Here is a 24,199-nt window from a genome sequence, read left to right as displayed (position 1 = left end):
CGCGCCGATTACCCAAGCGTCGAATTATTACGTATTGAATCACGACGTATCGAATTACCACGCGCCGAGTACTCAAGCGTCAAATTACCACGCGTTGAATACTCATACGCCGAATTACCACGCGTCGAATAACCATAAGTCGAATTACCACGCGACAAATTACCACGCGCCAAATTACTATGCGTCGAATCACCACGTACCAAGTTACCACTTGGATCCCTTGGATCCACATCCCACATTCCCATGGTTCCCAGAGTCTCCACAGTTGCAGGCCCCCAGATTCCCTATATATCCACAGTTTCTATCTCCAGTGCCAAGTTCGCTAGGACCTCCACAGTCCACAGTCCCTCGGATCCCCAGGTCCCCACATCCCCACATTCTCTACAGTTCCCGAATTCCCCAGATTCTCACAGTCCTCGGAATCGCCATATTTCCTAGCTTCCCAGAATCCCTACGTTCCCTTGGATCATCACAGTCTCTACTGTAGACAAGCCAGGAGTTGGCGCGTAGGTCGAGCCAGAGTAAAAGAAGCCACTCGCTCCACCTAACCACCGTGAACACTTCCAGTTACATTTCGGCAAATAAGAATAATGACCATAACTGCTGAACGCGATTCGCGCTATCTCGAGACGTTTGCCGACTGTCATTTTTGGTCTAATTGGTGTGAGCCAATGTACCGAAAAAGGCGTCCTTTCTATTCTGATAGTAGCTCTAAACAGCTGGGTCCTGCACAAACTACTGGTTTGCCATCAGTACATGATCGCTCCATCCGATAGACCACTTTCATTAGTTCATATTCTGACCGTCAGTGTCGCACATTAACTTTCCCAATAAAAACTGCACTCATAAATCAGCGAACAAAATTCTGGGGAGTTAAATTTTTTATGTGCAATTAATGTTGCGATTTGCACAAGTGCAACCAAAAATATCGCGCAATATCAAATAAATTTGATGTTCCAATTTTATTTTTAAATTACTCGTCCTATAGAGAACATACAAATATTTATTAACTTCAATTTTAGAGTGAGTTAGTTATTCTTTTCATATATTCAGCTTTGTTTCGGAATGTATTACTTCGTTAAATTGCTATGCCTTTCATAAGAGACAATTAAATTTATTGTTCCTTTATAATTAATCCAGTCATTTAACCTGGATGTCTGCCGTTATTTCCATTTTCATTCCTCAGTTGTCTCCGCTTCAGAATTTTATTATTCTCCGTTCGCCTCGACCATTTTCCTAGGACCAATCCTTTGAAAACCGATCCTTTTTTGTCCGGCAGTGCTGAGAAAAACTCGAGCGTTCCTGAATAGCCTGTCCACTCTTGCTGTTTCCACGAAATGCACGTTTGATGAGAGTCAACGAAACAATGGAGATCTGCTACAATGGAACGGTGCTGTTGTTTGACTCGGACGACTAATTTTTTTTCCTTTCTTTCTTTCTTTCTATTTTTTTTTTTTTTTTTGACAGCGTACTAAAGTTTACACTGTAAAGGGATGAAGGAGTTCTTATACTTAGGTTCCATTCAACGTTTTCACGCCGTCTTTTTCAGGATGGATCATTGTACTTACTTACACCGGTGACTAAAGACCGTCGTCGGTTCCCGTGGAAAAAATGGCGACGAAAGGGAATTTAACACTCGCTGAAATTTCTTTAGGAGATTTAGTAATTTGGGGATTTCGAGGGTGGGGAATTCAGAATTTGGTAATTTGGGGAATTTGGGGTATTTGAGGACTGGAGAATTTGTGAATTTAGGGACAAGGGGATGTAGGGATCAGAGAATTTAGAGACTGGGGAATTTGGGAATTTAGGGACTAGGGAATGGGGGAACTTAGGGCCTAGAGAATTAGAAAATTCAGGGACTAGGGAATTGGGGATTTAAAGGACTAGGGAATTATGGAATTCAGAATTTGGTAATTTGAGGAATTTGGAGAATTTGGAGAATTTGGGGATTAGGGATTTGGGGATTTAAGGGACTAGGGAATTGTGGAATTCAGAATTTGGTAATTTGGGGAATTTGGAGATTTTGGAGAATATGGAGAATTTGGGGATTAGGGATTTGGGGAATTTAGGAATTAGGGGATTTGGGAATTTAGAGACTAAGGGGTTTTGGAATTTAAGGACAAGGTAATGTGGGGACTAGGGACTTTAGTGACTGAGGAATTTGGGGATTTAGGGACTAGGGAATGGGAAGTTCAGGTACTAGGGAATGGGGAATTCAGAGACTAGGGAATTGGAGAATTTAGAGACTAGGGAATTGAGGAATTTAGAGACTAGGGAATTGGGGAATTTAAGGACTAGGGAATTTAGGAATTCAGGGACTAGGGAACTTGGGAATTTAGGGACTAGGGAATTGGGGAATTTAGAGACCAGGGAATTGGGAAATTAAGGGATTAGCGAATTAGGGGATTTAGGAACTAGGGAATTTGTGAATTTAGGACCTAGGGAATTTAGTAATTTAGGGAGTAGGGAATTTTGAAATTTAGGGACTAGTGAATTTGGGAATTTAGGGATTAGGGAATTTGAAGTCTAGGAACTTTAGAAATTTTTAGAAATTAAGGACTTGTCACTTTAATGAATATGTAAATTTATTAATTTTAGAATTTTGAGAATATGTAAATTTGATAACTTGTCAATTTCAAAATTAAAAAATTATTAAATCTAATAATTTAATAAAACCAAACGCCATCACAAAATTATCAGAAATCATTTATTTATGCATGTCACCTCTCCACAAATAAATTTCAGTCGAACTTTTCATCGAACCGAATTGGCTCTCGAAATAGTAAATAGGTCGTTTGACTTTATTTTATCGTTACCGTTCGCACGATCAATAAATTAAGCGCTATTAACAAGTTACCTACAAAAACCGGTAAGTCCGAACAACTTTTCAATGAACGTCTACCGCACTTTTACCGTGTAAATTGAAATCGAATTTATCCCCGTAGTTCAAGCCGATCCCATCGAGCCCCGCCGCCTCTGCATAAAAGTCATAAAAAGTCGTTAAATGTTCTTAATTAATTGAATACTTTAGAGCTACAGCGAATCAAGTACGGTTAACTTAAATTTCACAAATTACCCTTTTCACGAAAAACTGAAATTACTCGGGCATAAAATGAAATGTGCCTTTTTTAAAACGCGCGCATAGGTGAAATACGTAACAAAATTACGACTCGTATGCGTGTGTATTTAAAATTTCATCATGAAATGGGAAACGTAATTAAACTGGAGTAATTTATGATAATTAATGAAATATAACAATTTACTCCGGGCAAATATTTAGTCGCAGGACATTTTTGTGCAACTTTGGGCGCAGCGCTCAGTTACGGTAGGGACGCGTAGCGAGCGCGCAGTAGGCGAGGGAGAAGACTATAGCGACCGGGTATCGCTAATGGATACAATTAAAACACGTAATAGGTTTATGACACGGTCCGTTCGTCGAGGTTCTAGGCGAGACCTCAAACGAACCTCCCCTTTGAGATTTTCGGTGCAGGCTGGCAGTAGTGCGCTTTAGAGCCAGTTATAACGGACAGGTAGTAGGTTACACGATATCGTATGGAAGGGAGACGACGTAGAGGACCAGTTCCCCGCTTCTCTTCTCTCCTCTCGTCTGCACCACTTTACCAGACTGGCCAGAATCGATTTTCGCGACCAGTCGGATGAACGGAGCGAAAGAGAGAAAGTAGAGACAACTCGGTTCATACGTTTCGTCGAAAACGCACCCCGGACACCTGTGCATTCCTGGAAACCGGAGGTGTGACCATCGATTGTCGATGCCTTATCGATGGCTTATCGGTGCTTAACGATCGTGGGGGGCTTTCAAACAGAAGTCAGTGAACTTGAAACTGAACGCGATGTACAGTCGACGTCAAATTTGCTTTCTATAAGAAATATGATTATTTGGGAGTAGAGTAGCTTGTCGAGGTTTAGGGATTTTTGGGAAATTGGAAGTTTGGGATGTGGGAGAGATTTGGGGATGTAGGAATTTAGGGACTAGGGAAGTTGGGAATTCAGGGACTAGGGAATTTGGGAATTTAGAGAATTGGAGAATTTTGGGGACCGGGGAATTTGAGTATATTGGGACTAGGGAATTTTGGGATTAGGGACTAGTGAAGTTGAGAATTTAGAGATTTGGGGAATTTAGGGATTTGTGAAATTTGGGAATTTGGCAATTAGGGACTAGGGAATTTGGGAATTAGGGAATTAGGGAATTTGGGAATTAGGGAATTTGGCAATCTAGGTATTACGGAATTTGGGAATTTAGGGATTAGGGAATTTGGGAATCTGGGAAATTTGGGAATTAGGGACTAGGGAATTTGGGAATTTAGAGATTTGGGGAATTTGGAAATTTAGGGATTTGGGGAATTGGGGAATTTGGCAATCTAGGTATTACGGAATTTGGGAATTTAGGGATTAGGGAATTTGGGAATCTGGGAAATTTGGGAATTAGGGACTAGGGAATTTGGGAATTAGAGAATTTGGGGATTTATGGATTAGGGGAATTGGCGAATTAGGGACTAGGGAATTTGGGAATTTAGAGATTTAGGGAATTTGGGAATTAGAGACTAGGGAATTTGGGAAGTTAGGGGAATTAGGGAATTCAGGAATTTGGGGAACTGTAGAACTGGGGAATTAGAGACGAGGGAATTTGGGAATTTAGGGAATTTGGGATTCAATGAATTTGGTAATTTGGGGAATTTAGGGACTAGGAAGCATAAGAAATTTGTAGACCTGGAGATTTTGGAAAGTAGGGATTTGTGAACGTAGGAATTTGCAAATCTAGGGTCTTGGAGACTTAGTAATTTAGAAATTTACAAATTTGTGAATCTAGGGACTTGGTACCCTAAGTATTTGAATAGATTGGTACTTGTGAATCTAAGGACTTTTACCAAGAATCTTGAAACCTATAAATCAGTAAAAATTACGAACTTCTGAATCTAGGGAATTTTGGCATACTTGGTACCTTAAGTAATTCAGTGGGTTGGTACTTGTGAATCTAGGGACTTTTACCTGCAATCTCGAAACCTATAAATATGTAGAAATATGAACTTACGAATCTACGGACTTTTGGAATACTTGACACTCTAAGTATTCAACTAATTTGGTACTTGTGAATCTAGGGATTTTTACCAGGAATCTTGAAACCTATATATCTTTAGAAATAAGAACTTATGAATCTAGGGACTTAGTACCCTAAATATTCTACTACTTTGATACTTGTAAATCCAGTGATTTTCACTAGTAACTTTGAAACCCAAAAATTTCTAGATATAAGAATTAATCTATCTAGGGACTTCGTACCCTAGCAATTTAAAGAAGTAAATACTTATGTATCTACTGATTTCCCAACAAATTTAGTGAAATAAAAATTTATAAATCTAGTAATATACAAGTCATAAAAGTCTGCGTTTGCCCACGTGATAAACATAACACTCAGTAACCTAATACCACGAAGACTTCCCCAAACATGACATAACAAAATGATTCCCCGTTCACTCGCATGTCAACGACCTTTCTCACATATTTCGGTATTTACACGGGTGTACATGGAATATAACCGTCTCGAGACGCAGACTTTGCAGGTTACACCAATGTACATAGGACATGGGTAAACAGAAACGCAGACGGATATATGCACACACACATACAGTGCCGCACCACGCTAGATTCGATGGTTATCGTTTGAAACAGTTGGAAACTTTCTGCGAGGTCTTTTTGAGAAAACGAGGACGGCCATTTTGCCGGGTAATACAATGCACTCCGAGTAACGCCGTGAAATGGCGGACTAGCGAGAATGGAAGACCTCGGAGGTACAATGTGCAAGACAACCAGAAAGATGATACAATAAACGCTGAGTAAAGTGTCACGGACGTCTGCAAATGCTTCGTCCGAGATGTTCTTACATATTGGGGCATCTTGGGATTTTATATCCTGTAAAATTGGCGGGAAAAGTGAGGTTATTATGTTTTTAGGTTATAATAGGTTGCAGTGCTTCAGGGATTTATGGGGTTTAAGGGTGGGAATTTAGCTGGTTTGACATTAGGAGGTTTTGGGAATTTATAGGTTTGGAAATTTGGGAATTTGGGGATTTAGGGATTTGTGGATTTGGGAATTTAGGAATTTCAGGGGTTTATGGGGTTTAGCGGGTGGGAATTTAGCTGGTTTGACATTAGGGGGTTTTGGGGATTTATAGGGTTGGAAATTTGGGAATTTGGAGATTTGGAAAGTTGGGGATTTAGGGATTTATAGGGTTTAGGGGATGGGAATTTAGCTGGTTTGGCATTAGGAGGTGTTGGGGATTTATAGGTTTGGAAATTTGGGAATTTTTGGATTTGGGAAGTTGGGGATTTAGGGATTTGGGAATGTGGAAATTTATGGATGTAGGGATTTGGGAATTTCAGAGATTTATAGGGTTTAGGGGGTGGGAATTTAGCTGGTTTGACATTAGGGGGTTTTAGGGATTTATAGGTTCGGAAATTTGGGAATTTGGGGATTTAGAGATTTGGGAATATGGGAAGTTGTGGATTAGGGATTTGAGAATTTCAGGAATTAATAGGGTTTAGGGGTGGGAATTTAGCTAGTTTGAAATTTTTGGAATTTATAGGCTTGGAAGTTTGGGAATTTGGAGATTTAGGGATTTAGTTATATAGGCAGTTAGGGACTTAGGAATTTGGTAATTTTAGGGATTTATGAGATGGGAATTTAGCTGTTTGCACGAAATATTTATAAACATAATTTACAAGATAATACAACAGAAGTTACATGATACTACAACAGAAGAAAGCAATCTTACCATCGTCAATTTTCCCAGAAAAGTCTCGAAAATACTATGACCGTGCCATAGATGGCACTCACCATATTGGAACTGGAATCAAGCGCAAAGCGTGCAGGTTTATCGCATCTGCCCATAACCGACAGTCCCTCCATTACCATAAAGCGAACTAAAAGAAGTTCGAACATCGGTACGAAAGTTTCTTTAACTATAAATTTATCTTATGCACACGAGCCGCCTCCGATAACATTGTGCCAACAAAAGAATAGTTGCGCGTCATCTTTCTTCTCGGCGCTGTCATGTTGGAACTAAAAAGCATACGTGTTTCTAGCTAGCATGCTTTCATGTCGCTCATACACGGACACGGGATATTGTGCTCCTCCCATCTGCAATTCGTAATATTGTTTTTCCTTGCTCAGCCTGAGTTGACGTTGTCATTGCCTTCGCTCTTTTCTGTTTTGTGACGTACCGCAGATTGATATTTTATGTACGCGGAAAAACGGATGCGATGAGGGGAATCTGAATATATTTACGGCATCGATGTATATACTTTCGCGAACGGCTTGTTGGAAGATTTTTTTTGTGGATTCCCTAAGAAATCAATACTGTTTCAATTAAAAAGTAAACAGGTATAAAGTAATTGTAATGTGTGAGTAATAGTATTTGGTGCGAGGGATACTGTCTTTTATATAAGATGGCGGACAAGGAGCACAAAATGGCGTCTATGGCGCTTTGCGCGTCTAGCAAGTGGATGAATATGGATCGTATTGGCTGACGTGTGATGTTATCGGACATTCGTCGTAACACCCCTAAGACAACTAGGACCCCTCCTAGGACCCCTAAGACAGCTAGGACCTCTACTAAGACCCCTAGACTCCCTACATATCCCTAGTATCAGTCTCCAGTGCCTCCAACTTCGCTAGGACCTCCACAGTTCCTTGGATCCCCAGGACCCACATCCCCACATCTATATTCCCAGTTAACTATAGGTTAGGATACCTAGTTTCCATGGTCCCCAGAGTCTCCACAGTTTCAGACCCCCAGATTCCCTATATATCCACAGTTTCTGTCTCCAGTGCCAAGTTCGCTAGGACCTCCACAGTATCCAACCGTCAAATTATCACGCATCGAATTACCACGCGTTGAATTACCATGAGTTGGATTACCACGCGTCGAATTACTACGCATCGAATTACCACGCATCGAATTACTACGCATCGAATCACCACGTACCGAATTACCACGCGCCGAGTACTCAAGCGTCAAATTACCATGCGTTGAATACACATACGCCGAATTACCACGCGTCGAATAACCATAAGTCGAATTACCACGCGACAAATTAATATGCGTCGAATCACGACGTATCGAATTACCACGCGCCGAGTACTCAAGCGTCAAATTACCATGCGTAGAATACCCATACGCCGAATCACCACGCGTCGAATAACCATAAGTCGAATTACCACGCGACAAATTACCACGCGCCAAATTACTATGCGTCGAATCACCACGTACCGAATTACCACGCGCCGAGTACTCAAGCGTCAAATTACCATGCGTTGAATACCCATACGCCGAATTACCACGCGTCGAATAACCATAAGTCGAATTACCACGCGACAAATTACCACGCGCCAAATTACTATGCGTCGAATCACCACGTACCAAGTTACCACTTGGATCCCTTGGATCCACATCCCACATTCCCATGGTTCCCAGAGTCTCCACAGTTGCAGGCCCCCAGATTCCCTATATATCCACAGTTTCTGTCTCCAGTGCCAAGTTCGCTAGGACCTCCACAGTCCACAGTCCCTCGGATCCCCAGGTCCCCACGTCCCCACATTCTCTACAGTTCCCGAATTCCCCAGATTCTCACAGTCCTCGGAATCGCCATATTTCCTAGCTTCCCAGAATCCCTACGTTCCCTTGGATCATCACAGTCTCTAGTGTAGACAAGCCAGGAGTTGGCGCGTAGGTCGAGCCAGAGTAAAAGAAACCACTCGCTCCACCTAACCACAGTGAACACTTCCAGTTACATTTCGGCAAATAAGAATAATGACCATAACTGCTGAACGCGATTCGCGCTATCTCGAGACGTTTGCCGACTGTCATTTTTGGTCCAATTGATGTGAGCCAATATACCGAAAAAGGCGTCCTTCTATTCTGATAGTAGCTGTATACACTTAGGTCACGTTTCTACTAGTTGTCATCTAAGTGTGTCCTGACTGATCTCGTACATCCTCCGTCTTATGGATACTAAAAATACATTTTCAGTATTTGTATTCGTCGCGTGCAAAAGTTTCCACTAAGGCCAACAGTCACGTATTCTCCGGTGGGAAAGTTCGAAAAGGGTACCACGAGAAACTTGTTCATCATGTAAGGCCGTAAGGGAGCTCGGTTATTCCAAACACCGCACGCGCATACCTATAATTTGTTCATAACGCGAGCCACACTTTGAGTTCCGTCTAAATTCCTTTGCTTTCAAACTTTCAAGTGTTTGAACAATTTCCGGCGGTTTAACGCTCCGTTTGGTTGGCGGCTCCTAAAAGCGTTCAAAGTACCAGGACACTTTGATTCTCGTAAATGAATTCTGGGCTGGAACATATCGGCTGCGGGGCATGTTGACTCGTATTTATTAAAAGAATAAACAAACTTTTAGGAATAATTGAACTTAAAGGTTCGTCGAACTTTAAGTCTTGTACTGATATTACTATGTTCTAACATCACTACGTCCTCATATCCCTATGTCTCAATATACCTACGTCCCGATATCTCTACGTCCGATATATCTCTATATTCCAATATCTCCACGTCCCGATATCTTCACATCTACATATCTCGACATCCCGTTATCTCCACGTCTCAATATCTCCATGTCCAGATATCTCCACGTCCCCAGAAATCTTCACGTTTCCATATCTCCACGTCCCTATATTTCCACGTCGCGATATCTCCACGTCCCCATATTTCCATGTCCGCATATCTCCACGTCTCGATATCTCCACGTCCCGATATCTCCACGTCCCAATATCTCCACATCCCCATATCTCCACGTCCCCATATCTCCACGTCCCGATATCTCCACGTCCCGATATCTCCACGTCCCAATATCTCCACATCCCCATATCTCCACGTCCCCATATCTCCACGTCCCAATATCTCCACATCCCCATATCTCCACGTCCCGATATCTCCACGTCCCTGTATCTCCACGTCACGATATCTCCACGTCCCCATATCTTCCCGTCTCAATATCTCCACATCGCCACTTACTACTCCATAATATCCCTTATGCCCCCATATACCTAATCCTTACATCTTTTCATCACTAAACCCTATCACTAAACCAAATCACTATATCCCTATATGAAACCTAATAACTCCATACCTAATATTGTAACCAAATATCTCTATATAACGACATCCATTTTCACCTCACTTAAAAGCTGCTCCCGTAAATATAAATAGAGTATTCATTAAATGGCGCCCGCCACGTTCTCCATTAGCACCGTACAAATGTACCTCTTTATTAATTATGTTCTTTCAAAGGACTGCAAAGCGGCGACACAAATGAGAGCATACCGGTTTCAAACGGAAACTTTATTTACAAATATTTATTACAAAGTTTATCAGAAGAGAAAGATCCTGTCGTGGCCCGTAAAAGGTGAAATTACGTAGAATTTCTCTTGTTTTCAACGTCACTCGAATGCGAGGCATTTCACTGTGAAACTTAATAATGAAGTCTGGTCGGGGGTCGCAAAACCTTTTCGCTGCACTGAAAAATTGCTCTCCTCGACTTACGGAAAAGTTTCACGAGCCTCGCAAGCTGGCACCGTGCGGTCGACGCGCACGAAACAACGATTTCATTTTTGCCGCCATGTGCTTTGACTTCCACCATTTTCTAACGTTATCGCGAATATTTTATTTTAGGTTTTTTGAAAATTCTAGGGATTTTAAAATTTCCAAATTTTTAGAAATAATAACTTCTAGGGATTACCAAATTCAAAGAGTTAAAAAATTCTAGGGAATAAAAAATGACCAAATTTTATAAATTTAAAAATTTCCAAATTCTGGAATTTACAAGTTGTTAAACTTCCAAAGCCCAAAATCCCCAGCCAGATTAAAAAGTCGGAATTTTAAAAAATTTAAAAATTCATTCGTTTTATTACATTATTATTCATCGATCAGTTTAACAAGTTAGCATTCGACAAATTACGGGCTGGTAGCACGCTATAAATTGCACGTAGGAAAAATCAATATTTAACCATCACGTATCGAATTACACCGCATATTTTCCGATAGTAATTATGGAAAATATAAATTTGCCTTGCGTTCATTTAATCACGTTCCATTTATCGATTGCCTCTCACGCGTTACCGATCAGTCCCCGGAGAGGAAATTTCATATGGAGCCTCAACTTATTTGCACACACAGAATGTATTGGCAGTATTTGCACAAATTTCACGCCGATTTATTGCCGTACATATTTTCGGTACAAAATTCCACGGTTATTTTCCTTCCGTTTGAAATCGTACTACGAGCGCGCTCCGATTTGCAAATCGGCTCTTCTGAACGTACGTCAACCATTACAGCTACTTTTATGCTCTGCTGCATTAAGGTACTTAGTACATTTTACGTCAGAATCTTGGTATATTCAATATTTAAAGGAATATCGAGGTATTCGGGAGTTGGAGTGAGGAACTACTCTGTTTTGTGCTGTTATTTGCTTTGAATAATAGTCTGGTTTACGGTTTCGCCATTTTGTGGAGACATGCGCGGGAAACTCGAACGCGCGGGAAATTCAAACGCGTTAAATGACGCTGTAGGTTTTGATGCATAAACTTAAATTTTATTATTGAAATCTTAGATGTAATTATGTATAATATATTCACACATATGTATTATATATTTATATATATAGTTTTATAGATTTTTATACAATTTTATTTTATATTCCACCTCATTCGAAGAAAGTCCATAATGTGACTATTTTCCGTACATTTTCATCTACACTTACATCACATTACTCCTCATACATACATCAGCATTAGGTTTCCTAAGTATAACGATTTAGCAAGTTGCCTCACTCACAAGGGGAAACCTGTGTCCCAGGAAATCGATGGAAAGATCAGAATAGTCCTGACTAGACGTTCGCCCAACAATCGTGGGAAGAGATGAATCGACGATGATTTGCGTGTCATAGTAGCTCGTGTCGACGCAGCCAAGCGCCCATTTAAGCAGGAACTCACACGGATGAGCCGTTTTCGAAGGGGAACTCGCATCGACGCGAGTTCTCGTAATTTGGTGGTTGACCCTCTCCCTCCGGTCACCGATCTCGTAAGAGTGACGACCTTTCCACTTCCGCTTTACTTCCCTTCTCGGTGCGGGTTATGGGCTGGAAGAATCTCGGACGCGAATGCCTCGTGCTGTAATCAAGAATAATCGCTTTATGAGACCGTAATTAATTTCTGCTTTTTAGCAGAAATCTTATTTGCTTCTATTCAATCTTGTTAGGCTACTGCAATTAACTGAGGGCGAGTTTGGGTCTTGGTTTCTGGGTGCGGAGAATAGGACGTTTGAGGACAAAGGGGTATCTAGAGATGTCGGGATGAAGGTATATCAAAATGTATTTATATGTGGACGTAAGGTTATCAGGACTTAGTAGTATTGCTATCAAGTATGTCCTGCCATAGGTAGCTGTATAGGTCTCCTGCCATAGACAGCTGTACAGGTGTTTTACCATAGGTAGCTGTATATGTGGCCTACCATAGGTAGCTATATAGATGTCCTATTATAGGTAGCTGTATAGGTGTCCCTCCATAGGTAGCTGTATAAGTGTCCTACCATAACTAGCTGTATAGGTGTCTTACCATAGGTAGCTGTATATGTGGCCTACCATAGGTAGCTATTTGGATGTCCTATTATAGGTAGCTGTATAGGTGTCCTACCATAGGTAGCTGTATATGTGTCCTACTATAGGTAGCTGTATAGATGTCCCTCTATAGGTAGCTGTATAGGTGTCCTTCCATAGGTAGCTGTATAGGTGTCCTTCCATAGGTAGCTGTATAGGTGTCCTACCATAGGTAGCTGTATATGTGTCCTACTATAGGTAGCTGTATAGATGTCCCTCTATAGATAGCTGTATAGGTGTCCTTCCATAGGTAGCTGTATAGGTGTCCTACCATAGGTAGCTGTATAAGTGTCCCTCCATAGGTAGCTGTATAGGAGTCCTACCATAACTAGCTGTATAGGTGTCCTTCCATAGGTAGCTGTATAAGTGTCCCTCCATAGGTAGCTGTATAGGAGTCCTACCATAACTAGCTGTATAGGTGTCCTTCCATAGGTAGCTGTATAAGTGTCCCTCCATAGGTAGCTGTATAGGAGTCCTACCATAACTAGCTGTATAGGTGTCCTTCCATAGGTAGCTTTAATGTGTCCTACCATAGGTAGCTGTATAGATGTCCCTCCATAGGTAGCTGTATAGGTGTCCCACCATAGGTAGCTGTATAAGTGTCCCTCCATAGGTAGCTATATAAGTGTCCTACCATAACTAGCTGTATAGGTGTCTTACCATAGGTAGCTGTATAGGTGTCCTTCCATAGGTAGCTGTATATGTGGCCTATCATAGGTAGGTGTATAGGTGTCCTACCATAGGTAGCTGTATAAGTGTCCCTCCATAGGTAGCTGTATAGGAGTCCTACCATAACTAGCTGTATAGGTGTCCTTCCATAGGTAGCTGTATATGTGTCCTACCATAGGTAGCTGTATATGTGGCCTACCATAGGTAGCTGTATAGGTGTCCCATCATAGGTAGCTGTATAGGTGTCCCTCCATAGGTAGTATAGGTGCCCTACCATAACTAGCTGTATAGGTGTCCTACCATAGGTAGCTGTATATGTGTCCCTCCATAGGTACCTGTATAAGTGTCCTACCATAACTAGCTGTATATGTGTCCTCCCATAGGCACCTCTACATGTCCTGATGTGCACCTATAAATCATATCGACACACTTATACACCAACACACATACCCCTCCATAAAAACGATACACGTCCCAGCAAAACAGCTGCATACATTAACTCCGTTCTTGCAGCGCACACTATATCCCTGTTTGAAATTAAAGTGGCTGCAGAATAAATCCAACATTTTTCAACACTCGATGAATCTCCACTTTCCACGGCGGAAAGACGAGACAATTTCCAGAGGAAAATCTCGGCTTGACGAAAAAACAGAGAAAAAAGGAACAGCGAGGCTAATCGATAAGGCTAAGCCAATAAGACGCATCTACGTCTCTGTTTTCCAGCAGCCATCTGCACGAATTCCTAGGATCCTATTTGGCCAAAATCCTAGGAGAACGCTTGGACTAAGAGAGAGACAGAAACGAGCCTGATTTCGCTCTGTTGCTCCGATAATGGGGTCCATCCGACGGCCACCTATAATCCGTATTCCAACCAGTCGGTTTCGTGCTCGTTATCCTACGGATCGCGTGGATACACTGCTTAAACAGCGATTGCCATCTTTCGTGCGATGTCGGGATTTATATATCTGGGATATTTTATACTGTTGCGGCTGGGGATCTGGGGATTTGGGAAATTTGTAGCTGGGAAAACTGAGGTGTTGGGAAATTTGTGAATTGGAAAAGTTGGGAAATTAAATTAGTAAATTTAAATAAGGAAAGTTTGGAACATATCTATGTTCCCCTTGGTAGTCTCATAAATTCCTAAGCCCCAAATCTGTAAGTCCCAAAACTTGCAGGTCTCAAAATATCTAAGTGCCAAAATTCCTAAGTCCCAAATCTGTAAGTCCCAAAACTTTTAGGTTCCAAAATACCTAAGTCCCAAAATAGCTAAGCCCCAAATCTGTAAGTCCCAAAACTTTCAGGTTCCAAAATACCTCAGTCCCAAAATTGATAAGCCCCAAATCTCTAAGTCCCAAAACTTGCAGGTCCCCGAGTACCTAAGTCCCAAAATTGCTAAGCCCCAAATCTCTAAGTCCCAAAACTTGCAAGTCCCCAAGTACCTAAGTGCCAAAATTCCTAAGCCCCAAATCTTTAAGTCCCAAAATACCTAAGTGCCAAAATTCCTAAGCCCCGAATCTGTAAGTCCCAAAACTTTCATGTTCCAAAGTACCTAAGTCCCAAAATTGCTATGCCCTAAATCTCTAAGTCCCAAAACTTTTAGGTTCCAAAATACTTAAGTCCCAAAATTGCTAAGCCCCAAATCTTTGAGTCCCAAAACTTGCAGGTCCCAAAATACCTAAGTCCCAAAATTTCAGTGCCCCCAAATTCCTATGTCCCCTATGTGGAAATTTGATGATTGGGAAATGAGGAAATTGAGAAAATTGGAAAAGTTGCAAATCGGGAAAATTGATAGTGGAAAATTGTGAGAATTGATAAACGTAAAAACTCGAATATCCACAAATAATAAAATTTGCACCCTTATTATCACTTCACCCTCCAAATACTATTCAATCTAAAAAGCGCGTATAATATGAAATTCCCAAACTGCCATAATTAAGCCGTAAACAACGTGCACACAATAAAAAAAGTACCGATCTAATCAGAATTATTAATTACATACCCCGGCTACTTCGTTACTCACAATAAAAGTTTGCAGGCTATTAATAAAGGAAAGAGGATGAAAATTGCGGAACTCCGAGTAAACTCCACGGTTCGACTTCATTTCGATGAAACATGCATTTCGTGAGTACAACTTTCTGTTAATCCAACAAACGATACAGGGTTGGAACTTCTTTCCGTTAGCCGGTAGTTCAAACAATACCGCAGGACAGAAAGAAACTTGGTACCGGTAGTGCGGTAAAATCGTGGTGATTTATTTCAAAATTTTCTCTGTTGTTCGTCAAGTAACTTACGACTCCATTCTCGCGTTTTATGTCAAAAGAAATTTCCAACTTCATCCTCTTTTAACGGCTTTGACGGGAACTATTTTCAAAGCGTCAATCATTTGGATTTTATTTCAAAATTTCGGTTCTATTATTTTACACCTTCCTTTCAAATATTATAATACTACTATTATTAATAAATTATTGTTATATTAATTTTATTAGGATAGTACTGTTTTGGAAATTTATATTTTTTCATATGTTTTAGTATTTGTAATCGAGAAATTTGGGATTTGGAAATTTTGGGACATTTGGGGACCTAGGAATGGGAGGGTCTTGGAATTTTGGGACTTAGGTATTTTGGGACCTGCAAGTTTTGGGACTTAGAAGTTTAAGAATGTAGAGATTTGGAAGCTTAGGAATTTGGGGAGAACTTGAGACTTTGGAAAATAGGGATTTGGGGACCTGCAAGGTTTGGGACCCAGAAGTTTAAGAACATAGATACTTTGGGACCTGCAAGGTTTGGGACCCAGAAGTTTAAGAATATAGATAGTTTGGGACCTGCAACTTTTGGGACTTAGAGGTTTGATAGCATAGAGATTTGGGGACTTAGGAAATTGGGGAGGCCTCGAAACTTTGGAAAATAGGGATTTGGGGACCTGCAAGCTTTGGGACCTACAAATTTAAGAACATAGATACTTTGGGACCTGCAAGTTTTGGAACTTAGAAGTGTAAGAATAGAGAGATTTGGGAGCTTAGGAATTTAGGGAGACCTCGAAACTGTGGAAAATAGGGATTTGGGGACCTGCAAGGTTTGGGACCCAGAAGTTTAAGAATATAAATAGTTTGGGACTTGCAAGTTTTGGGACTTAGAGGTTTGATAACATAGTAATTTGGGGACTTAGGAATTTAGGGGACTTCCAAGTTTTAGAACGTAAGTATGTGGGGACCTGCAAGGTTTGGAACCTACAAGTTTGAGAACATAAGATTTTGGGACCTGCAAGTTTTGGGACTTACAGGTTTGATAACATAGAGGTTTGGAAGCTTAGGAATTTGGGAGACCTCGAAACTTTGGAAAATAAGGATTTGGGGACCTAGAAATTTAAGAACACAGATATTTTGGGACCTGCAAGTTTTGGGACTTAGAAGTTTAAGAATATAGAGAATTGGAAGCTTAGGAATTTGGGGAAACCTCGAAACTTTGGAAAATAGGGATTTGGGGACCTGCAAGGTTTGGGACTCAGAAGTTTAAAAATATAAATAGTTTGGGACTTGCAAGTTTTGGAACTTAGAGGTTTGATAACATAGAGATTTGGGGACTTAGGAATTTAGGGGACTTCCAAGTTTTAGAACATAAGTATGTGGGGACCTGCAAGGTTTGGGATCTACAAGTTTGAGAACATAAGATTTTGGGAAAAATGTATATACTATTATTTCCATTGTTTTAGCAGTTTACTTTATTACACTGTAAAATTATTCTACAGTATTATATTTACTATTATTTTCCTGCTTTATTTTATGACCTAACCTAACCTAACTATAAACTACTCAACTATTTCCACTGTTATATTGTACCGTTACACAACAATTTCACCATACAATAATTGTTTCATCATAATTTGTAGATGAACAGATGTAGAGTCTCCGGCGCCATTTTGTGAGTCTACCGCGAGCGTCACAAAATGGCGGACAGTCTCTCACCGCACATTTCCAAACACGACACATTTATCTTCATCTTCCAGTCAGTTTACAATACTTGTCCATACAAATGTATAATTCTTGAATTCATTTGTTTAAAAAGTATCTGTTCCGTAAAAATATCACTGGTTTCTCCTAGTATAATATCGAGATTCTTTGTGGAGCAGCTTGTAAAAGGAAGGCCATTACCCCAGAAACTCGAAGGGCGTTTTCATCTCGGCGTTAAAAAGGAACAATATAATAAGAATCATAAATCACCCAGGCAGTTTTCAGTCAGTGCATATAATACATCAATTAACTTAAATGAAAGCCGTGGGGAGGAACAGAACAGGGAAATACGGAGTCGAAATTATTTACAGATGGCCGGATGCGAGGAAAAAAGAAGCAGTAATTCCGCCGAACAATAACGAGCGTGTACAGAAACGAGTGAAAGTCGCGGCGGAGTATTACGAGAATTTTAATTTCGAAATTTCGAAACGCGCTTGACGGAATTAAATAATCGTATGAAATTTATCCGTGGCCGGACTTGTTTGCGACTCGTAAAAAAGAAAGAAACGCGCGAACGCTTTGAATCGGACAAAGAAGCGATTTAAATTAAATCCCCGGCCCCTTCGCCGAGATCTTACGCTTTCAGTCGCGCCTGGAAAACCGCTTCAGCGCGTTTTTCTCTTTTGTTTTCCTTATTTCTCGACGGGTACGAGCCCTGAAGTGTGCGCGACACCCACTCGAGCCGTTCTAGGCAGCGGAACTTAACGGACGAGAAACAGCGTTCTACGTTCTCCATTTTGTCATCGCGGTCAACGGGAGATCTGACCTTATTAGGGCATTTATGGCCTGCAGTGAAGGAGACCACCAATCATTCGTCTTTGCTGATTTATGGGAGGTTTATTTAGGGAGATGGGATTTTCAGATTTTAAAATTTTGGAATTTTCGGTTTAGGGATTTAGGTATACGGGGTTTAGAGATACGAGGATTTAAGTGTGCGGGAATTTAGGTATACGGGGATTTAGAGATACGGGAATTTAGGTATACGGGGATTTAGAGATACGGGGATTTAGGTATATGGGGATTTAGAGATGCGGGGATTTAGAGATACGGGGATTCAGAGATACGGGGATTTAGGTATACGGGGATTTAGAGATAATGGGATTTAGGTATACGGGGATTTAGAGATACGGGAATTTAGAAATACGGGGATTTAGGTACACGGGGATTTAGGTATACGGGGATTCCGAGATACGGGGATTTAGAGATACAGGGATTTAGAGGTACGGAGATTTAGGTATACGGGGTTTTAGAGATACAGGGATTTAGGTATACGGGGAATTAGGTGTACGAGGATTTAGGTATACGGGGAATTAGGTGTACGGGGATTTAGGTATACGGGGATTTAGGTATACGGGGAATTAGGTGTACGGGGATTTAGGTATATAGTGATTTAGAAATACGGGGATTTAAGTATACGTGGATTTAGAGATACGGAGATTTAGAGATATTAGGGTCTTGAAATTTTGGAACATAGGTATTTGAGAACATCAAGGTTCAGCAATCTACGAATCTAGGGACATTTATGATTCTTTATTAATCCTAAAAATTCTAGTATCCAAAAATAACTTGAACACCTAGAAATCACCTTAAAAATCGTCAGGTCTACATATCCCTAGACCGGAGGACTTCTTGTCAGACACATGCAGTGAACTACCAAACAAAAAAATAATGATTAAAAATTAATTAATCAAAGTCCCAATTACGAAACTGTATTATTTTAAATTGATATTCATGGAAGGCAGCCTTTAAACCCACGCCACGATTAACAGGGCAGTTTCTTATCAACAGGGATAATGACATTCCATAATTAAAGCGGCCGGCAGATAGCAAGATGGCGGCCGAGCGAACGAGTGGAAAGTAAAGAAAGATCTTTCAAATCGTTTCCGTCGGAACGAGTGTCGAACGTAATCATAGCACAGACGTTCTCCTATTGAACGTATCTCGAAAGAAGCTCGGTTTCTACGTTTTCAGACAGAGGAGTGGACAAACCGTCGACCGAGTCAATTTACGACGTTTACGGAAACGAGATCCGGTGAATCGAAGCTGTATGTGGTCCAATAGCTCGGAAGATCCTCCAGGACAACTCTATCGATTCGGTTTAACGCAAAGAAAACGAACGGGAATGTAAATCGGCCTTTATATACAGTAGACCCACGGTATATTGCCACGGGGTCTGCGAGAATAGAGTTCTTGCAAGTGGCAATCTGGAGGACGCTTTTCGGAGTGCTTTAGAGGAATCTCACCTTGGAACGCTCGTTTGGACTTAGCTGTTTGTGGATTTCATTATGTTTTTATTGTATTTCTTGTGAGGTAGGAGGGGATAATTAAGTTGGTGTAATGGTGATAGGAAATTCGGGGATTTTTCAATTAATGTTTGAGGTTATATGGGATACATTAGAGGACTTCTTGTGAGGTATGTACGGAGGTTGATAATTAAAGCGTATAGTAGAATGGCGACATTGAGTTTGGATATTTAAGAATTTAGGAATGTGGAAATTTAGGGATTTCGATATTTAAGAATTTGGGAATTTAGGAATTTAGAGATTCCTAAGCTACCTAAATCCCTAAATCTCAAAATCCCAAAATCCCAAAATCCCTAAATCTCACAATCCCAATATTTCTAAATCCCTGTATACTTAAATCCCCGTATCTCTAATTCCCCGTATCCTTAAATTCCTGTATCTCTAAATCCCCGTATCTCTAAATCCTCGTATACCTAAATCCTCATATCTCTAAATCCCCGTATCCTTAAATCCCTGTATTCTTAAATCCCCTTATCCCTAAATCCCCGTATCCTTAAATCCTCGTATCTCTAAATCCCCGTATCCTTAAATCCTCGTATCTCTAAATCCCCGTATCCTTAAATCCCCTTATCCCTAAATCCTCGTATCCTTAAATCCCCTTATCCCTAAATCCCCGTATCCCTAAATCCCCGTATCCCTAAATCCCCGTATCCCTAAATCCCCGTATCCCTAAATTCCCGTATCCCTAATTCCCCGTATCCCTAAATCCCCGTATCCCTAAATTCCCGTTTCTCTAAACCTCCGTATCTCTAAACCTCCGTATCTCTAAACTCCCGTATCTCTAAATCCCCGTATCCCTAAATCCCCGTATCTCTAAATCCCCGTATCTCTAAATCCCCGTATCCTTAAATCCCCTTATCCCTAAATCCCCGTATCCCTAAATTCCCGTATCTCTAAACCTCCGTATCTCTAAACTCCCGTATCTCTAAATCCCCGTATCCCTAAATCCCCGTATCTCTAAATCCCTGTATCCTTAAATCCCCTTATCCCTAAATCCCCGTATCCCTAAATCCCCGTATCCCTAAATCCCCGTATCTCTAAATCCTCGTATACCTAAATCCCCGTATCCTTAAATCCCTGTATCCCTAAATCCCTGTATCTCTAAATCCCCGTATAAAATATATAAAATTTCATTAATGACGTATACGTCTGCAACCGCCATTCACAAAGCAGCTCCGCCTAAAAATCAATCCGTCGTTTAAAATTTAAACATATTTTTCAAAAGCGCTTAAAAGCAGCTAAACTTTTAACGTAAACGTAGCAGATCCATCAAGCTCTCGAGCGTGTAGTTTCATAGCTTCTAAAGAGTAATTTATTCGTCGTTGTTATTAACGGTAGCTGCGCGGCACTGTCCAACAAGACATAAACGAAGATGTTTCACGCCATGGCTGTTCATGTTATATTCAAGCCGGCGATCATCATTTCAAAGAAACTGTAACCAACCGGAAAGGCGAGCGTGAAAAGTGATCGTATCCTTTGTTCTCCTCTTTTTTTTCACAAAGAAACATGCGCACGTACGTACACCGAGAAATGGTATGTTCCCTCGAAATAATAACAGAGATGGACAGAAAGAACGGAAGGAAATAATCATGGCGGAACCGTAATCGATTCCTTTTTGATTACCACTTGGATCACCACGGTACAAAGAAAAGGAACGTCGCAATGGTTTTACATTCGAAACGCGGAGGAAACAGGAAGCACAAACTTCTAACGATACTCGATCGCTTTTGTCCTCGGATGAGAGAAAGGACGTGCCTTCTGAAAGGGTGCGAAAGGGGGTCATTAACGATACTGAAATGGAGACTAAATGAACGCTCAAAGCGACGAGTCGCAAAATGGCGTATTTCGGATGGCGCCATATTTTACTCACGTATGTTCTTAATATGGCACGCTTAATTTTAAATGTTTAATGGAGAAACTTATGAGCAAATACCATGTATAATAAATTAACTTTCACGTGTATACAATTGTATAATTATATGTATAAAATAAATTATACATTGTATGAAATTTTTCTTTATATGAACAAAATGTGACACCATGTATAATAAATTAACCTTTGCATAAAAGCAATTGTATAATTATATGTATAAAATAAATTATACGTTGTATGAAATTTTTCTTTATATGAACAAAATGAGACAGCATGTATAAAACAGTAACTTTTGCATTAAATCAATTGCATAATTATTTCTGTAAAATAAATTAACTTATTCATTGTATGAAATCATTCTTTATATGAACGAAATGTGACACAGTTCGACAAAATATTTTTAATATTAAATATGAAATATGAAGCTGGTTGCTTTAATTAGTATTAATTAAATTTGTATGGAACCATTCGAAAAATATGTCCTTTGTTCATTTACACACGAAAATTTAATAATTTTGAATGAATAGTGGTACGCGTGAATTCAAATTACGCGCCATTTTGGCGTAGCGCGCGGTGCTACAAAATGGCGGCTGCAAACCACAAGTAATAGTTGTAAATAGACGAAATTAAGAAAGTTAAATGAAAACTTGTGAAAAATTAATTGTAGAAAACTTGTAATAAATTAATTACTAAAAACTTGCAGTAAATTAATTGCAAAAGAGTTATAATAAATTAATAGTAAAAACCTTGTAACAAATTAAATATAAAACTTGTAATAAATTAATAGCAAAAAACTTGTAATAAATTAATAGCAAAAACTTGTGATAAATTAATTAAAACAAAGCCTATAATAAATTAATAGAAAGAACCTTTTAATAAATTAATAGCAAAAGACTTGTGATAAATTAATTAAAACAAAGCCTATAATAAATTAATAGTAAGAACCTAAATTAATAGCAAAAGACTTGTGATAAATTAATTAAAAAAAAGCTTATAATAAATTAATAGAAAGAACCTTGTAATTAATTAATACTAAAAACCTTGTAATAAATTAATAGCAAAAAAATAGTAAGAACCTTGTAATAATTTATTAACAAAAAACGTAATAAATTAATTACAAGCATATCCATAAGGTTAGGTAGTTCTCAAAAGCTATCTGGACCTGCACGAACGTGGAGGAATATCGGAAACCGTTTGCCAAGAACTTCTGCTCATAAATATCCGTTGGTCGAAGTCGTACGATTTCATGCTTCAAGAAACCGATTTTTAATTCTTCCCTTTGTCAGTCGACTTCGTTGGCTCCCACCCATATAAAAATCTCTCAAGCATCACCATGTACAACATTATTGAGGTTAGGTTGTGTTGTAATCTTGAATTTTAAGCTTGGTGCCGATATATTGAGATCTACTGTATTCGACAGTGGATCTATTTATTAAAATATCTCGTAATTCATTCGTTTTTTCGACATACTACCCCTATACTTTTTCACTGAGAATCCTTCAAAGAACCTCCCTACATAGCGTCGTTTCATTAAAATAAAAGGGAGGAACAGAAAGGAAACGTAACCTTCAAATTTTCGAATAACCTTAAAATCCTACGTACACATTATTCCCTAGATAGTGGAGTACATCCTCCCAGTAAATGTTTGTCCGTAGAAGAACGTAAATAATTAACGACGCATGCTCTTGCATATCTAAGAATTTTAGCGACTCCGTTCACGAAATATCGGATCGCAGAAAGTTTTCCGAGGACACGAGAAACGTCTCCACTTGATTTCACGGTTCTCCACCCTGGCTTCGTGGAAAGTTCCCATTTCCATTTCAGTTTCGGAGGTTCGCTGGCCCTCAGAGAGGGGGTGGCCACCCCATTTGGCATGCATTAACCCGTACCCACTTCATTTAGCTACGTGAGCACGTTTTTCCTTGAACTTTTCAATTCTCGATAACGAATTTTCTCGAGGACTTGGAAATGCTTTCCCCGACACTTCGTGCTCTTCTTTCAACCCCCGGTACGTTCTGTGCCAGCAACGTCACCTCTCAGCTTTCTTATGGTTTGCTTCGACTTCGGCCAACGATTCCATACAGCTGTTTCTTCCAGGACTTTTCACGGATACTTGAAAGCCCTCGCCCGTTCACGTGCCGTGCCGTTTTCCTAGCAGACGCGACGATGAAGCCGTTCCGGGGGAAACTTTATCATCGACGAAAGTTTCCGGCAACGACCGACTCTCGCCCCGAAATTCTCTTAGCGACAATCAGCTTGATTATCTAGCGCGATGCAGTCCGGGAAATAGTGGATTGCTGGGATTTTCGGGAATTTCATACTGATTTACTGCGCCCCTTGGATCGACGCTTTCTTACCTCTTATTGCTGTTTTGGGGAATTATGGAACTTGGGAGACGAAAATTTTAAGGGTTGAATATTTAAACAGGGAATTTGGGGATTTGCGAAAATGGGGTTTTAGAGTTAGGGAGACATTTGGATATATGAAGGTAAGGAAATTTGGGAATTGGAGAATTCTGATACTTGGAAATGTGATGATAGGGACATATGAGAAGATCTAGGGAATTTGAGAATTTGGATTTGTGGAGTCTAGGGAACTTGAGAATTTGGATATATGGGATCTAGGGAATTTGACAATTTGGATACGTGGAATATAGGGAATTTG

The 24,199-nt window shown here is 40.1% G+C and overlaps 1 protein-coding gene across 1 annotated transcript in view; it reads left to right on the top strand.

Moving 5' to 3' along the window:
- Positions 1-24,199, top strand: part of Cad87A (cadherin 87A) — a 104,504-nt gene that overhangs the window by 31,792 nt on the left and 48,513 nt on the right. The gene's annotated exons all lie outside the window — the stretch shown is intronic.

Source organism: Megachile rotundata, chromosome 16, assembly GCF_050947335.1.
Source record: "Megachile rotundata isolate GNS110a chromosome 16, iyMegRotu1, whole genome shotgun sequence".
Taxonomy (NCBI): Eukaryota; Metazoa; Arthropoda; class Insecta; order Hymenoptera; family Megachilidae; genus Megachile; species Megachile rotundata.
Note: the sequence above shows the minus strand (reverse complement) of the source record. Positions and strands in the feature narration are given on the sequence as shown.